Source organism: Salvia hispanica, chromosome 4 (genome assembly GCF_023119035.1).
Source record: "Salvia hispanica cultivar TCC Black 2014 chromosome 4, UniMelb_Shisp_WGS_1.0, whole genome shotgun sequence".
Lineage (NCBI taxonomy): Eukaryota > Viridiplantae > Streptophyta > Magnoliopsida > Lamiales > Lamiaceae > Salvia > Salvia hispanica.
This window is the reverse complement of record NC_062968.1, coordinates 25,406,409-25,421,991: the sequence shown is the minus strand read 5'-3', so window position 1 is coordinate 25,421,991 and position 15,583 is coordinate 25,406,409. Positions and strand designations below refer to the sequence as shown.

Genomic DNA, 15,583 nt, shown 5'->3' with positions numbered 1-15,583 from the left:
TTTGGACTGGGCTCATTAGTCATGTTGGGTTTTATGGGGTCTTCTTGTAAACACAGGATCAGCATCAACCTGTGCCCAAGGCCATTAGAAGCCTGGCCAGCGCCAGCCCATGATCAGCCCAACTAAGAACTCCCTATGTCTGCGATTAGGAGTATTAGTTTTTGGAAAATGTGAATAGAAAAAATTAGTGGAACGTGGGTCGCATTTTAATATTTACTCCTTCCGTCCCATAATAGATAGCATACTTGGAGAATGACACGAGATTTTAGGAAATTATTTTGTGTTAGGTGGAGAGAGAAAATAGTGCTCACTCCGTCTCATAATAGATGTCACACTTTCCTTTTTAGTTTGTCCCACAAAAGATGTTATATTTCATTTTTTTGGAAAAAGTTTCATTTCACATTGATATAGATATAGTACTATTTTCTTTCTCCATCTAACACACAAAACAATATCTCATAAAATCTCATGTCATTCTCCAATTATGCCTATTATGGGACCGAAGGAGTAGTATATTTATATTAGTGTAAGAGATAGCTTTTTCCAAAAAATGAAATATGACATCTTTTGTGTGACAAACTAAAAAGAAAAGTGTGAGATCTATTATGAGACAGAGAGGTACTTAGTTTTGTAGTTTTAGTGTCTATTTACCATTTATAGTAAATATAAAATAAAATTTTATTAGTGGATGGAATAAAATGAGACTCATGTTATGTTGGACAAGGCAGTAATTAGCTCCATTAATCTCTTTTGAGTTGATTTCGGTTTTATAAAGTTATATGGAAACAATTTAAAATCAAACTCAACCCAATTAGGCTTATTTTTGGTTGGATTGGGCCTAAATATATACTCCATTTATCTATCATAAATATAAACTTTCGAAATGGATATGGATTTTAATACATAATTGGGGAAGTAAAAGAGGGACCCAGATCCTCTACTGGTATGACCACATCACAGCCTGCTATGTAAATAAACGGTGCCGTTTTGTGTGATGTCCATTTCGTTCAATTTTTAATTCATTTATTTCCTTGAACTATTACTAGAGCAAACCCAACTTATTTCTGTCCATTCTATTTTAATTAAATCCTTTCTTACAAATATTTTGGTACTCCATATGTTAGTGTAAATAATACTCCCTCCGTCCCACTTTAGTAGTCCCATTGATTTTTCTGTCATCTTTTTATAAAAATGATAAAAAAAATAGTTAAAGATGAGAAATGATAAATTAAAAGAGAGAATAATATTGAGAAGAGTCTTATCTACATTATTGTCTCTCTTACTTTATCATTTCTCCACTTTAACTATTTTTTATCATTTTTACAAAAAGAGGGCAGAAAAGTCAATGGGACTGCTAAAGCGAGACGGAGGGAGTAATTAATTCAAACTCTGAGGAAACAGTATGCCATTTCTTTTTTAATTTTGCAAATTTTCTTTTATTTTAATTCTAAAATAGGCATAAAATTAATTAAAAGTTTAGATTAAAAAACTTCTACTCCATCTGTTCTATAATAGTAGAAGCGTTTATGGTGCCGTTTTATGTGATATTCTTCTGCTTTTTCTTAAAATTCTTTTCTTTATTTGAACTGCTGGAGCAAATTCAATTCTGTAAAATAGGTTTCTTAAAAAACTCTCATTTTACAAATCTTTTGGTATATGTTAATGAAAATATAATATAATTGATTTAAACTTCGAAATTAACTATTACTACTAGATAATACTATTACTCATAAAAAAGAAAAGTATGAAACAAGTAGATAAAAAAAAAAGCTAAGAACACTACACACGCGTTTTATTTTTCATTCACTCTTACCATTTAGTATTTTTTATTTTGCAAATTTTCTTATTTAAATACTAAAATAAAACTAAAATTAATTTAATTTAAAATTTTCAAGCAGGAATTTACTCTATCATGATTAAAATAGTACTCCATCTATTCCATAGTAATAGAGTCATTTTGTCATTTTGGTACGTTCCATACAAGTGGAATCATTTCTTCTTTTAGTAAAAGTCAATACATTTCTTCTCATTTACTTCACTTTACTCTTTCTTACTTTATTATCTCTTCATCTCTCTATCTTTTACCTAACCTACTTAACACAATTTTTCCTAAATCCCGTGCTGAAAAGAAACGTCTCGACTACTATGGAACAAATGGAGTATAAGTATTTTAAGCTAAAATTTAATTAATTTTATGCCTATTTTAGAATTTAAAGAAAAGAAAATTTTCAAAATTGAAAAAAGAAATGTCATACTGTTTCCTCAAAGTTTGAATTAATTATCATTTACACTAACATATGGAGTACCAAAATATTTGTAAGAAAGGGTTTTCTAAAAATAGAAATGGACAGAAATAAGTTGGGTTTTGCTCTAGTAATAGTTCAAGGAAAGAAATGAATTAAAGATTGAACAAAATGGACATTAAACAAAACGGCACCGTTTATTTACACAGCAAGTTGTGCTGTGGTTATACCACAACAGAGGATCCGGGGCCGTAAAAGAGATATAGAAAGAAAATATGATTGAAATATTGTTATTTAGAAAATGGGTCCCACATCATTATTTCCTAAGGTGATGTTCGGTTGGTTGTACAAAATTATACCAAGATATAGTATGGGATAAAGTAATGACTAAATCATGGAGATTCAAGAGAATGGATCCCCTAATATGACAAATAGCATAGCAGGGACTGTCGTGTTTAAAACGCAAGATTTAAGCAAATAGCAGAGAGCAGGGACTGCAGTGTTTTAAAAGCAAGATTAAAAGCATGAAACGCAGCTATTTAATTTGATATGAATATTATATTCTTTGTCTTCCCTCTATGTTATTGTTAACATTCATTTTTGTCATCTTTAATTTTGGTTTCACGATTAATTATTTTTATAAGTTATTTTTCGGTAATCATTTAGTAATCATAATTCATACGTGGGCCATTTTCGTTATTTCATTAAATCCAATAAAAAAAACAAACTCTCTTTCTATGAATTAAAACTGAACTTATAAATTCTGATTACAATCACTACTAAAATAAATAATTACCGAAATTATATTAAAGGAAAGATACTAATACTAATTAAAATAACTTTAAAAAGTAATTTATGGTGAGTGCATAATTGAAGAAAATGAATGTCTTGCTTTTAATAACAGTAACATAAAGGGAAGACACAGAATATAATATTCATATCAAATTAAATAGCTGCGTTTCATGCTTTTAAATCTTGCGTTTTATACACTGCAGCTCCTGCTGTGCTATTTGCCACAGCAGGGGATCCATTCCCAGAGATTCAATTACTAAAATACCCTTATTACCTCATTGATATTGCATCATCTATCCCAATTTATCGAGAAGTGATGCTGATCAATTTAATGACAGCAAGACACTTTCACTTTCCACGTGTTATTTCTCTCTAATTTGAATACAATTTGCTTTATCTTTCTATTATCATGCTTATTTTCTTCTCTGTTGGGACTTGTGAACATAGAAATTCACAAAAATCATGAACTCTAACTCTTAAAGATGGTAATCGAGAGAGATATAGAAAGATTGGATAGACATATTGAAGTAGAAGGTAAAGAAATTGTATTTCTTGTTGTGTATGTTTCTTGTTTTTTGATATGCTACCCTAGTATTTATAGGGAAATTGGAATCTTGTAAATTACATAAAGTATTGGAAACATACTACACTAGGAACTCTACAATTATTCAATGTTCTAGGAACTCTCCTATAATCAATGTGGGTGACCATCTTCCTTTTTCCAACACTCCCCATCAAGTTGAGCAACGGTATCGCCGATACTCAACTTGCCTAGTAATTCTTTGAAGACTTTCGGACACAACGCCTTGGTCAATATGTCTGTGAGTTGTTCCTCAGATCGAACGAACGGAAATTCGATGATGCCGCTTTCGAGTTTTTCTTTGATGAAGTGACGATCAACTTCGACATGTTTCGTTCTGTCATGTTGTACGGGATTTTCTGAAATGCAGATTGCCACTTTGTTGTCACAAAAAAGTTGGCTTTTCCGCCTAGGTGGAAAGCCAATTTCTGTTAACAATCTTCTAAGCTAAAGTATCTCCATAAGGCCACTCCTAATCCCTCGAAATTCGGTTTCCGCACTTGATAGCGCCGCGACTTTCTGCTTCTTGCTCCTCCAAGTGACTAAGTTACCCCCAACAAAGGTAAAATACCCTCCAGTGGATTTTCTCAACTGGATTGCTTGCCCAATCAGCATCAGTGTATCCATCAATCTCAAAGTCTTCCTTTTTTTCTAAGAAAACTCCAAAGCCTATTGTCCCCTTTAAGTATCTTACAATCCTCATGGCCGCGTCCATATGATCTTCTTGCGGTTGATGCATGAATTGACTGATGACTCCAACTGCATATGTGATGTCCAGCCTAGTGTGAGAAAGATAGATGAGTTTTCCCACCAACCGTTGGTATCTCTCACGATCTGTAGGTTTAGCTCCATCGACAATCTTCAACCCATGATTTGGTACCATTGGAGTTTCAGCAGGTTTGCAGTACTTCTTCCGCCTTAGAAATATTCCATGCTTGGATCTCAACACTTCAATTCCTAAGAAGTACTTCAAAGCTCCCAAGTTCTTCATCTTAAAAAGATTTTCCTTTAGATTTTGGATCTTTTCTGCATCGTCTCCAGTTATGATCATGTCGTCAACATAGATAATCAAACATGTCATTTTGCCATCCCTCTCCTTTAGAAATGGCGTGTGATCTGAATGGCTCTGTTTGAAGCCATGTTTGAACATTGCCTGGCAAAATCTTCCAAACCAAACTCTGGGGGATTGCTTTAATCCATAAAGGGTCTTCTTCAGTTTGCAGACTTTCCCTTTCCCAAACTCTTCATAAAACCCTGGTGGTACCTCCATGTAGACTTCCTTATTCTTCTTCAGTTCACCGTGAAGAAAGACATTTGTAACATCGAACTGGTATAATGGCCATTCTTTACATGCAGCTACTGAAAGCAGAGCTCTCACTGTATTCAGTTTTGCTCCAGGTGAAAAAGTTTCTTCATAGTCTACTCCATATACCTGAGTGTATCCCTCAGCAACCAATCTTGCCTTGTATCTCTCGATTGAACCATCTGCACATCTTTTTATGGTGAAGATCCAACGACATCCTACTGGTTTCTTTCCTAGGGGTAGAGTACATTTCTCCCATGTTTCATTTTTTATCAATGCATCAATCTCTTTCTTCATGGCCCCCCTCCAATGCTTGTATTTCATTGCCATCTCGAAGGATTGTGGAATCTCTTCTTCCTCATAAAGTGAAGCTTCGAATGCCCTCGCCATTTCAGTGAGGTGCCCTTGACTGAGATTTGCGACGAAGTATCTAGATTTCCGCCATTTCCAGTTTGGTGAATATCTTCGAGGAGGGATGCCCCTTGTACTTCTGTAGGACAATCTATCTTGCCCAGTTTCTTGTTCCGTCGGTGGCTCTTCTGTAACAATTTGGTTTTCCCTGTCATTGTTAGTGGTTTCAGGTAGGGTACCAATATTGGGATCAGAAGTGTTTACCTCAGGATTTAAAGACGGGTCGGATAGCTTAGCAGTGTCCTGAAGTGGCATGTTTTTTTCTTGGAGATTTGACTGCCCGGTGGTATTGCTAACTTCCTCTGTTGGACCGACTTTTGTGACATGATTTTGGTCTATCTGTTGTGTTTGGTTGTTCTCTTCCTCCCCCTGAATGGTTGTTGGGTCGACATTTGTGACAGGAATTTGGTCGGGCTGTTGGGTTTGGTTGTTCTCTTCCTCCCCCTGAATGGTTTCTCCCAAAGAGGTAGCCAATTTAGTGTGTCACTACTTGAGTTCACCAACTCACTACTCTCCCTCTGACCGCTAGATTGGCTATAGAAGTATTCGCTTTCAACAAAGTCGTAGTTCATAGTTGTGTACATACGATCTGTTGAAGGGTCATAACACCGATAACCTTTCTGGTTTTTCCATAACCCAAGAAGACACATTTAACTGCACAAGGTGAGAATTTATTACGGTTATGTTTGGGAATGTGGACAAACACGGTACAGCCCAAAATTTTGGGGTCGAGATGAAGGGATGATGGCACCGAGTTATGGGAAGAGAAGATGTCAAGAGAGGTTTTGAAGTTAAGGGTCCCTGTGGGTAGACGGTTTAGGAGATAGACAGCAGTGGCGATGGCTTCCGGCCAAAAAGATTTCGGGATGTTTGACTCAATGAGGAGGGCACGGATAATTTCTAGGATATATCGATTTTTTCGCTCAGCTACCCCATTTTGCTCCGGTGTATATGCACACGAAGTTTGGTGAACAAGGCCTTTTTCAATGAAGAAAGATGTCATCTTAGAATTCACGTATTCCCTCCCATTATCAGATCTAAGAACTTGAATTTTGGAGTTATACTGGGTTTGAACAAGATGATAGAACTCGGTGAATTTCTTAAAAATTTATGATTTTGTTTTCAAAAAATAAATCCAAGTCATACGAGAAAAATCATCAATATTTAACAAAAAAATATCGAAACCCTTGTCCTCCAGCAACCGGAGCAAGACCCCATGAAGGAACTGGCAGCGGAAGCGCTCACATAAATCAATTACATAATAATTATGATCTATTTAGCAGATTATTTAGACAAATTCTATTCGCGTAATTATCACATGTATCATGCTCATAACTCAAATAAAACATGTTTTATATTAATTGAAACCTAAAACATGTTTTTCTACGGTTTAGCCATTATACCTTGATGATTCTCCACCAGTGGTGGTCTTTAGGTCCTATGGCTAAGGAAGATGAGTATGCGAGGGCTTGGAAAGTGTTTGCACAAGCAATAGAGGGCTGGAATTCAAAATTTTGGGGTTTATTTTCAGAATTTTTGAAACTTGGGGGTGTTATTTCGGTATTTTGGACAGTTGGGGTTTTTTTGTATAATTTTTCGGTCAATTGGGGTGGACATGGAAGTTTTCGAATTTGGTGGGGTGGCTTTGGCAGTTTCGAAATCTGTTGTGGGTGATTTTGTGAGAAATGTTTGAGGTGGGGTCGAATATGGGTGTGGGTATAAGTTAGGGGGGTTTTCTGCAAAGTGGTGGGGTTTTTTTTGTTGGGTATCAGCGGTACTCCAGGATCGACACACAAACGGAATTTTATTAAACCCGACAACGGTGTACGAAACACCGATACACAACACGATGGTGTACACAACACCAACACAACACTGTTGGAACCGGCAGCGGAAGCGGGCGCATAAATTAATCACATAATAATCAGATCTATTTAGCAGATTATTTAGACAAAAGCTATTCGCGTAATTATCACATGTATCATGCTCATAACTTGAATCAATCATGCTTTAAGAATATTGAAACCTAAAACATGCTTTTCTACGGAGCGAGAAAAATACCTAATTAATTCTCCGAAGAATTGAAGATGGCTAACTTCTTGCTCCACGTGATGCTTTGAGTACTTAAACCACAAATTTTCTCTACGGTTCCCTGACTTTGTATCCCAATATCGGTGTGGGGTGATCTTACTAGAATACTAGGACTTAAATAAAGAAGGACAGAAGAAATCCTTTTTGGAATAGGAGAGGAATTCGAAAATTCCTACAGCTTGTGACAGCTGAAATTTTCGAAAATTTTAGTAAATAAAATTGTGTTTTTATTGTCTCCTTTATTCTCCTTATTTATATTAAGTTCCTTTTGGGCCCAGACGGGGATCTATGGAAGGTTTTGGATATGGGCTCATCCAATTTACTTTTTACTTTATTAAAACAAAGACATAGACTTTGTTAAGTTAACTTATACACTTAAACATACATTCACATCCATTAAATGTAAAACATAACAACATTATGACAAAAATAATCTGTTTTATTTATTGGAAAATAAAATAAGAGTTTTACAGTATTCAATCACTCGAAACGTGATTTCTAGTATACAAACTCTAACAAACACTACAACACTTTTGAGGACACATCCCAAAATACACTCTTGGAGGACACACCTCACAAGACACCCGAGGACACACCTCTAGCTCTACGAGAACACACCTCGCACTCACACACGCACACGTACACTCTTACTACTCCACTCTTGGTGTACTTACTCACACACACATAGCTACAAGACTAATGCCTATTTATAGGCATGCTAAGTCGGTTATAAACCGACATTATCAATCTAGAGAATTCTTAGCTATCTAATATAATAATACATAACACTAATTGATCTCATGTCCATCGAACTCTCTAGAGTAGGCTAGCTATTGATTTTATTTATTTAATCTCTCTAGGCTCTTCTTGAAAGTCGGTGGAGCCTCTCTCAATATTTTTTTGGAAAACCCCACAAATGTTCCCCCAAATATTATTTCCGCCGTCTCTCCCATTTCTTTGAATTTGTGACCGCCAGAAGAAGGCGGTGGATCACCGCTGTCCGTCACCGCGCTGAAACTGGTTCCGGTGGTGGTTGTTTGGTCCTCCCCGCATGCCCGAATCTCGTGTCTCATCTGCTTCTTAATTCTTTCCCGCTGCACAGCCTCCGCCACCGACGCAGCTGCAGCCGTTGCTGCCGACGCTGCTTCCCCGCTGCTGCGTCTGCCGCCGCCGCCGCTGACGTTGTTGTCTGTGACCGGTGGCGCTGCAGACCGGTTGCCAATTACAGCAGCCATCCATTCCTCTTTGTTCTCTCCGGCTTCGGTGACTGGTGCTGCTACCACTAGCGGTGCTAAATCACCGCATATCCTTTCTCCGCCATCAATGAGGGCACTAGCGTACGTCTTCTTCTGAGTGTAGGTTGGATTTATGTTTGAGGCAGTACTCCTTTGGCTGTTCGCCTGTGTTGTTGCTGCAAGCGTGTAGAAATTTTGGCTTTGGTTTGTGTTGGTTATGTACAAATCAATTAGATTTGAGATTGTCTCGATCAATAACTCGAGAGTGCGTATGTGGCTGACCTCCATTGGAGGTTTTTTGTTAGTTTCCTGCTCTGATACCATCTTAAAGATGGTAATCGAGAGAGATATAGGAAGATTGGATAGACATATTGAAGTAGAAGGTAAAGAAATTGTATTCTTTGTTGTGTATGTTTCTTGTTTTTTGATATGCTAATTTCCCTAGTATTTATAGGGAAATTAGAATCTTGTAAATTACATCAAGTATTGGAAATATACTACACTAAGAACTCTACAATTATTCAATGTTCTAAGAACTCTACAGTTATTCAATGTTCTACGAACTCTCCTATAATCAATGTGGGCGGCCATCTTCCTTTTTTCAACACTAACATCATCTCCCAATTTTTCTTTTCTCTGTTTAGTCGCTATTTGTGATTTTCTCTACTTTTATTTGGCAATTCCACAAGCAGTGCCATCTTCATTCATGAGATAAATGCAAGTAGTTGTGTTGATTTGGAGAGAGAGAGGTGGAAGCAAATGCAAAGAAAAATGGAGGAGAAATTTATCTTCTGCCAAGACAATTTTTTGTTGCAAGAGGGAGGTCTGATCTAGAGTCATGCATTTAGTATCGGGCCTCGAAAATAAGGAACTCAGTTGCGGGCCGAAACAAGAACGAGTCTTGCAAACCGAGCGCCATATTACATGGTTTATCGGGCGATGTCGTGGTGAATAACGGCAACCGAACATGACCTATAAGGGATGAAGGGAGTATAAAAGCTCAGATTGGCCCAATCATTCAGACATGAGCCTTAACGGACCTGAGTTGGGCTGGGACTGGCTCACTTGCCCAATTGCCCGTCCCTAAACAACTATTGTATATTGGAATATTATTGGAAAAAATGATGTCAAACGTTTCATTTTATCATTGATCCAAATCCCCTAGTTATTCTGTATGAACAGTTTCTGATATTAGACCCAACTATTGTGATATACAAGACCAGTTGTGACTGAAATATTTATGAAAATTTGACGTAACATAATACTCCCTTTGTCCTTCAAATATTGTCCCACTTTGATCCGGCATGGATTTTAAAAAATGTAATGAAAAGTGAATTAAAAAAAATAGTGGAATGTGAATCATACTTTTATATATTAGTTTTATAATAAAATGTGTGTAAAAATGTGTTAGTGGAATATGAGATCCACTACTAAAAATGATAAAAAGTGAAATGAGATAAATTTTGTGGGACAAACAAAAATAGAAAAATGGGACAAAATTTCACGGACGGAGGGAGAGTATATGATATTGATAATTGGTTAGGTTATAGTAGCAAAAATCATGTCATGGGTTGGAAATATGAACACAATCGAACCACTATTTAATGTTAACATGTTGTTTGGATAACTTGACTATTGCTTTGTTGCATTCTCCTGTCAACCGGATTCCCTTGTTGTCTAGGAGAAACCAAATAACGGAGGTTTCATATAATTACATTAAGAGCATCTCCAATGCTAAATAGGTCAGCAATAGGCCAACCATTTTCTTTCCCTGCCATGTCAAGCAACACTAAAAATCCACCTGCCACATCGTGATTTAGGCCAGCCATAGGCCAACCGCAATAAAAATAATTCAAAATATACTACATTTAAGGAATTAAAATTACGATTAAATTACGGAATTAAATTTACGACACATATACGGGAAAACTAATCCATTCCATTCAAAAAAAGTACAAAGATTTTTAAAAAAAGTACATGGTTTTTTTTTAAAAAAAAGGGCTTCCACACACGAGCCGATCGCTAGCCGACCATTGGAGATGCTCTAAAGCTAAAATAGATTAAGTTAAAATAGATCAAATTTCACCTAATATAGAAAGCTAAGTAGCCAACAGTTTTAAGCTTATATTCAATACAAATATACAATTATCAAGAATTAAGGGGGTGTTCGGTTAACAAGATTAAATCTCGTGATTAAATATGTATCATGTTTGGTTCATAAGATTAACCCCCTCAACTTAATCCTAGATGGATAGTCTCATGATTATTAGTCATGATAACCGAACGCCACCTAAGTAAATATGTTCAATACTAATGGCAAGAGTATTTAAGTTTTAAATCCAAATGAAAAGAAGGGTAGGTAGGGGGGGCTTTTTTTGTTTTTGTAAGACGCACCGTAGAAAACCGCAGCGTGGGAAACAGGAGAGAGGCCTCCCGCATCCTGAGGAAACGTGAATATAGAAGTAAGCAACGAGAAACCAAACTGCACTTCACTCCATTTATTTCTCAACTACCAAAAAATACCAAACCCCAAATCTTCACATCCGATTCCGGAAATCCGGGTCAATGGGAACAGCTGTGGCGGCGGCCGAGATATCGGAGTCTCTGCTACAGCAGGATGAGCTCGATTTGGACGAGCCGATTCCCGACTGGAAGGACCAGATTACGATCAGAGGGCTGGTAGTGAGCGCCGTCTTGGGCGCTCTCTTCTGCATAATCACGCACAAGCTCAATCTGACGGTCGGGATCATCCCCTCGCTCAACGTCGCCGCCGGTTTGCTCGGCTTCTTCTCCGTCAAATCGTGGACCAGCTTTTTGACCAGATTGGGGTTCTCGTCCAAGCCATTTACCCGCCAAGAGAATACCGTTATTCAAACTTGCGTCGTCGCTTGCTATGGACTCGCCTTCAGTGGTAATTTTTTTTTTATTTACTTTTTTGGGGTTTTTTTGGCCATTTTTTTTCCCAAGGAGGTGATTAGACCCAGCGGGTTTTGGGGAAGAATGATTTTAAAGGTCTCTATGGATAAAAAGGTACAAAAATGTTTTTTTTAATTTTTAAATTTTTTCCTATATTAATTTTGTTACTCTTCACCCAAAAAAGCTTTTTAAAGTAGAGGAGGGAAATTAAAAAAGAGGTAAAGTGCCCTTTCGGGCCCACTTTTAGGGTTTTTGTTTTTTGAAAAATTTTTTAAAAGTTTTCCTTTATTTTGGAAATTCTCAATTTAAAAGGACTTTGGGGAAGGGGGAACAAAAGGGAAGAAGCCCAAAACCCAAATTTTCCCACCATTTAAGTTTGGGGTTTTACCGATCTGCCTTTTTTCTTTTTTTTGGGGCCAATTTAAAATTTTTTGTTTATTTAAAATACGGTTTTGAGGGGTTTCCCAAAATGATAAAAAAATTTTTCACTATTTTTTGTTTTTTGTTTTTATTAATTTTTGGTTTAAAAAAAAGGGGGAAAAAATTTTTTAAGTTTTTTTTTTTTTTCTTCCTTTGTGGACGGGAAAAATCAAGGTTTTTTGGAAATGGTCTCTAACCTTAATAAAAATTTATTTCCACCACTCTTTTTCCCGGGAATTTTGTTTGGTGCCATTTCCTTATTGGAAGAAAAGCGTGATGAAATTTTCCTTAGAGACAAATACCCTTTTTGGGTTTCTGTTGTTATATGTTTTTTTTTGGTGGCAGTATCTATGTCTACAATGCCACTGATTTTCCACCCCTTTAAGTGGTATTTTGTCCCTTTTTTCATACATAATTGCCCCCAGCCCCCTTTCCTTCTTTCAACCTATTACTGGGCTAACAGACTGGAGCCTTTCCACATAGGAAAATTGGGGCTTTTTATTAGGGTTTAATTGTGGGGGGGGAATGGTGGGGTTTTTTGGGTGGTTTGGGAGCTTGTGGGTTATGATGTTTATTGTCTCCACAGCTGCTGATTTAATTTTAAGATTTTAAACTGGGTTTCTTACAAAATCCTTTTTCCAAGTCTATGTTTGTTTTTAGGAAATAGGGGGTTTTGGGGCCCCCCCCGGTGGTGGGGTTTAAGTCCCATAAAAAAAGCACCCCTATGCTGTTATTTACAGGGAAATGGCCATTTTTGGGGGTTTAGGGGTTCTCTGAACTTCCTCAGCATTGTCTGGGCCCTTGTACTGGGTTTTTTTGTTGGGTGCCCTGGCTATAAACCTTTTGGGGATCTAAAGAAAAAAATTTCCCAATACATTCCCCCCCCAATTTGGGAATGGCAGTGCCATTTTACATAGGAGCTTACTTTGCAATCGACATGTTTTTTGGTACTGTTATATTGTTTATAAGGGGCATAAATAGAAAGGAGGGTGAGGATTATTGGGAAGGGGGCCGTTGCCTCTGGCTTAATCAGGGGAGGGGAAAGGACAATCCCTTCTGCCATTCTCTCAACCCCAAAAGGTTTATCCACCCATCTGCATGTAACCTTCCGGAAGTAGCTGAACAAATAAGTTTTTTTGTTTCAAATCCCTTTTTCTAAAAAGAAAAATTTTTGGCCTTTTAAATACTTTAAAATGTTCATGTTCTTAAATTTTCCCTTACCTGCAAATTTAAAACTATTTCCCCTTTTTAAAATCGTTTCTGCAATTTAATTTCCCTGATATTTAAAGGGAAAATTTTAATTTAATTATCTTTCCGGGGGAAATTTTTCTCATTTTTATTTTAATGCAGTTACTTTAAATCCAATCAGAACAAAATTAGACAAAATTGGGATATTTGAAATAAAGAATAAAGGAAAGGAAATGGGTTTTTTTTAAAAGGTGTGGGAAAAAGGGTGAAAACTTTAATTTTTTTCTCATTGATCCGTGAACCCCCCCTTTTTTTCCCCCCTTTAGTTTCATTATCCCAAATCCCCTTTTTAACTCTCTTTTTTGATATTTCTATTTTTTTTTTTCTGGGTAAAAATGTGAATAAAGCTAGTGGAATATGTTGTACCACTATTATCCTGTTTTTTATTGAAAGAAAGATATGTTCTTTCCCCCCAGCAATAGTTTTTAAAAAATCCATATAAAATTTTTGTTAGGGATGGGATTTTAGCAAAAAATTTTTAAAAATTTGTTTAAAAAAATCTTTTGGGGGGTGGGTTTAACCCATGCTACAGGGGATGAAAATTAAAAAAGAGTGTAGTGTTATTGGTTTTGAAAAATGTTTTTGAAAATATTATTTTAAAATTGACATGCAAATTTTAATTTTTGTGGGTTATTTTCCCCCAATTTATAAAATTTTCCCCCCCCCCCCCTTCTCCCTTTTTCCAAAACCTTTTTTTATTTTTTTTTTAAAAATGTTGGAAAAGTTAATTTTTTTTTCTTTTATCCCAGGGGTTCCCCCTTTTTTTTAAAAATTCTTTTTTTATACTTTTGATAAAGTTTTTTTGTTAGTTCGGAAAAGTGCCCAAAATTTTTTTTTGGATAAAAAATGTTCCAAACATTTTCTTTCTCGATCTTTACTTTATAGCCATGATTGTTGGCGTGGATTAATGTGAAGTGATTTGTGTAGCTCTTTTTCTTTAAAAATTGAAATTGACATCTCCACTCTATGAAATTAATTAACTCGAGAGTTAGTGGTGGGGTTGTTCAATCATTTGAACTAGCTAACATGCCATGTACGCGTGCAATTCTCGCGTGGCGTGTGCTGCATCGTGTTGTCCATGCGAATGGGCTAAAAACTAACCGAATTTTAGTTTTCATTTTAAATTTTTTCCTTTTTACCGTTAAAGACAACAACTATCATATTATTGTTTTTATTTTTATTTTTTAATCTCTCTTTATCTCATCCCCTACCCTTGTATAAACACCTTCACTTCATTCACACCTCAATATTATCTTCTTGTTCAGTTCCTTCTCATTTTTCTTCCAAATTCTTCCCAAGTTCTAATTTGAACAAACAATATACATTATCTTATGTCACAATGATCCCATTTCGTCATATTTTAACAGATGTGATGGTCATAGATTCCAAGTTTTGTATCTTGTGCAACCACAACGGAAGAGTAAATGCAAGTGGGACGAATATTTTAACAGATGTGATGGTCATCAAGCAAGGTGAGAGCAAGAAGACTTTCAAACACGTCAAGACTTGAGAAAATGTTTGTCACTGCAAAAGTGGGCGGGCTGTAAAGCGACATAACTGAAGGAACGAGACACACCTCGAAGATATATCTACAATGTGCATTATAAATATCAAGAGATGGGCAGGGACATAAAACTCCGTCAATATATCAATAAGTTAATAATGATATATTTATATTCGTGTATTACTATAATTTGTAAACTGATGCATTGAATATGGATAAACATTCGTCAATATCACGATCAATATGCATGTTTTATTACAAATATCAACAAATGTACTCCTCCGTTCATAGTAATAGAAGTCGTTTGCGATTTTGAGTACGTTTATAGTAATAAGTCATTTCCTTTCCAGAAAAGTCAACACATTTTTCATCTACTTTCTTTCTCTCTTACTTTTTTCTCTTCATCTCTCTACCTTTTTCATTTTCCACTTTATTCTTCCTTTACTTAACTCACCCTTAATCTTCGTGTAAAAAAAGCAGCTTTATTACTATGGAGCGAATGAGTATTATGCATGCGTATTAATATACGATGATTCAACTATCAGTAAATGAGAACACTACATGCTCTCAGTATAGATGAGAATGAACGAAACTCGTGTTATCAATATAGATGTGAATGCACAAAATCGTGTAGCAGAAAAATAAATATTGATCATATGGAATATTTGAATAAAATAAGGATAGTCCATAGTAACATAAAATCGCATATAGATTATTTAGTATTGTAGTATTACATAAAGATTGAGAGATTAAGGTATTTAATAACTACCATATATATATATATTGATGACATTCTTACTATTTTTGAATAAAATAAATTCCACATAACATTATTTTGTT

At 35.9% G+C, this 15,583-nt stretch overlaps 1 pseudogene; it reads left to right on the top strand.

Annotated features, from left to right (window-relative positions):
- Positions 1 to 11,145: 11,145 nt before the first annotated feature.
- LOC125220770 lies at positions 11,146 to 13,095 on the top strand (annotated as a pseudogene).
- The last annotated feature ends 2,488 nt before the right edge of the window (positions 13,096 to 15,583 follow it).